The 3422-nt window shown below is 35.7% G+C and overlaps 1 pseudogene; it reads right to left on the bottom strand.

The window, feature by feature from the left end:
- Positions 1–2239: 2239 nt before the first annotated feature.
- On the bottom strand, positions 2240–3189 carry LOC147352816 (olfactory receptor 4A47-like; annotated as a pseudogene).
- Between the last annotated feature and the right edge of the window lie 233 nt (positions 3190–3422).

Here is a 3422-nt window from a genome sequence, read left to right as displayed (position 1 = left end):
TTGATAGCCACCTTTTTCCTGTCTTCACATGGCCGAAAGATCAAGTGAACTCTTGGAGGTCTCTTTATAAGGTTATTGATTCCATTCATGAGAACTTAAACTTTATGATCTAGTCATTTCCTGGGGTCCACCTCCAGGTACCACCAATTATGAAGAAGTTAACTTATGATTTTGTAGAAAGGACACAAATATTCAGTCTATAGCAACATTCAAATGATGGGGAATAAATTACATAAGATCTGATAAAGTCAAATGTTTGGTTTCATTTGTTGAATAGTATTGTTTTGAGAGGGACTTCTCTGGTGTTTCACATGGTAAAGAATCTGCCTACAATGCAGGAGACCTGAGTTCAATCCCTGGGTCAGGAAAATCTCATGGAGAAGGAAATGGCAACATGGCAACCCACTCCAGTATTCTTACCTTGAGGACTCCATGGACAGAGGAGCCTTGCAGGCTACAGTCCATACAGTTCATGGGGTCACAAAGAGTCAGACATGACTGAGCAACTAGCACTTTCACTTTCATTGTTTTGAGAAGACTTTGAGATATTATAATAAATCTCCATGTAACCGGGATAAAAATCAGGATATGAGGTTCCTTACACAGTGTGATTTACTAGTGAAAATAACCCATGGTCCAATAGCTTTACCTCTCATATGAATGCAAAAGTCGCTTAGATTTGTCTGACTCTTTGTGACCCTATGGACTGTACAGTCCATGGAATTCTCCAGGCCAGAATACTGGAGTGTGTAGCTCTTCCCTTCTCCAGGGGATCTTCCCAACCCAGGGACTGAACCCAGGTCTCCTGCATTGCAAGCGGATTATTTATGAGCTGAGCCACCAGGGACGCCTACCTCTCATGAACCCAGCCTAAATAAGGGAGGCAGAATACTGTTTCTTTGATCACAAACTTCCAATCATTCTGAGGCAAATAATATTTTATTTCAAGCCTCATTCAGAAAGAGAGACAATTTTACGAATGATGTCTCTGTTAAATAAAACAATAAACCTATTCTATTTCATAGCAACTTGTATATCATTACTAAGGGAGATAGAATGGCATATATGGCTAGCATTTTTAAAACTGTATCACCCAAAATATCTATTATTAAGCTCTGAAGTTCATTTCTGAAGTTTGTGGATTATAGTTTATGCTAAATTTACACATGAAAGGCAGAGCCTGAGTCTCCATAGAAAGCTATGGACACTGTAGCAAAAAAGGAGATGGGGATATTAAAAAATATCAGCAGTATCATCAAATATTCTAAAGTATCTAGGAAAGTGAAAAGGTCATATTTATGATAATATAACTCCAAAAAACTTAGTCCCCTTGAAGAGATAATGATGATGAAAAATATTTCATTTACACCATATTCATTCAAATTATATTTTTAAATGTACCCTCCTTATGATTAATAACTATGAAACATCATTCTACTTCAACATTAACATGATAACAATATTAACAAATAAAGCAATGATAAAGCAATTTATTTAACATGATAAAGCAATATTAACTTACAATTACAAAACTAAGATACGAACTTCAAATATTAATATAGATTATCTATATGTGCGGCTTCCTTAGTGGCTCAGTGGTAAAGATCCTGACAGCCAATACAGGAGACACAAGTTCAATCTCTGGGTCAGGAAGATCCCCTGGAAAAGGAAATGCTAACCCACTCCAATATTCTTGCCTGGGAAATTCCATGGACAGAAGGAAACTGGCAGGCTATTGTCCATGCATTTGCAAAAGAATTCACCATAACTTAGCAACAAATAACAACAATGTTTGCATGTAAAGGATTGAACAAAAATTTTATGACATATTACTTATTTTTCTGAAATCTGTAATGATTTATATTAATTTTGAAAAATATTATATTATTTGAGAGAGCAATGAGAAATTCCTACAATAACTAAAATATGTTTACAGTATTAACTGTAACTAAACTCATATATAGAATATATATCTATAGTCTCAGTAGAGACATTTTACACTGCAAAACTATATATAGTTTATTTTAAAAAATGAGACAAACTTACAGGTGTATTTCAAACAAAATATATACTTTGAAATAGAAAATAATGGAAAAATTAAAGATATATTTTATTCTTTAGAAGAATTCACATAATAAATATTTTTATCATACCCAATTAATTGAATTGTGAGGAGAAATTTAATAAATTTTGATATTACACAAGAGCATTTGATATTACACCATAAAAGAGCAATTCTTCATTGAAAATGGGCCATATATTTCCCAGCTGTCCCATTTCTTTTTCTGGTCCAGAGCTTTTTCATGGCAGTTTTTATTTCACTATTTCTCAGAGTAAAGATTAGAGGATTCAACATAGGGGTGATAATTGTATAAAACACAGTTAAGGATTTATCAGTGGGTAAGGTGGAAGGAGGCCTCACATACAGAAAAATACAAGGCAAAAAAGAAAGGACCACCATGGTAATGTGGGAGCCACAGGTGGACAAGGTTTTGCACCTCCCTTCTTGACTAACATTCCTTAGGGAGTGCAGGATGACCCCATAGGGGACAAGTAAGAGTGTAAAGGTGACCACAGACATTGCCCCATCATTGGCCACCACTGTGAAAGCAGTGATGTAGGTGTCAGTGCAAGCAATTTTTAACAAGGGGTACACATCACAGATGAAATGGTCAATGATATTCGGGCTACAGAAGGGAAGATTGTAAACAAAGAGAGGATGAAATACTCCGTGTAAAACCCACCAATCCAGGCCAACAACAGCAGCAGAGCACACACTGGCTGATTCATGATTGTCAAATAATGCAAGGGTTTACAAATGGCCACATAACAGTCATAGGCCATGACGACCAAGAGGCATATATCAGCATCACCAAAAAAGTGCCACATAAAAATCTGGGTCATGAAAGCTAGGAAGGAAATGGGTTTCTTCTCACACAGTAAGCCTGTTATCATATCTGGCATGACTGTAGTAGAATAAACAGCATCTATAAATGATAGGTAGCCAAGAAAGAAGTTCATGGGAGCATCCAGGGTTGGGCTGACCATCACAGTCACAATAATGAGTAGGTTGCCCATCATGGTCCCAATGTAGATTAGCAAGAACATGACAAGTAATATTTTCTGACCCTGGACACTCTGAGTGAGCCCCAGGAGGATACATTCAGTTACATTGTTCCTTTGTTTCATAGTTGCTTCTGAATGTCTATGTTTCAGATAAAATTACCTGTAAATATAATTATTATGAGAGATTCCCTGAAATCTTTAGAAATTTTGTTTTTTCATTCAATCAATAGGCAGTATGGTTATTATGTTTCATACTTTTAGGGTACATAATACAAAACTGATTAAAACAACATCTCTAACCTCAAAAATCATATATACTAATGAAGAGGAAGTAATTTAAAGACATGTGAAAGAAG

This window comes from Bos grunniens, chromosome 19, assembly GCF_055505025.1.
Source record: "Bos grunniens cultivar Pamir isolate PY7600 chromosome 19, Bosgru_T2T1.0, whole genome shotgun sequence".
Classification (NCBI taxonomy): domain Eukaryota; kingdom Metazoa; phylum Chordata; class Mammalia; order Artiodactyla; family Bovidae; genus Bos; species Bos grunniens.
Note: the sequence above shows the minus strand (reverse complement) of the source record. Positions and strands in the feature narration are given on the sequence as shown.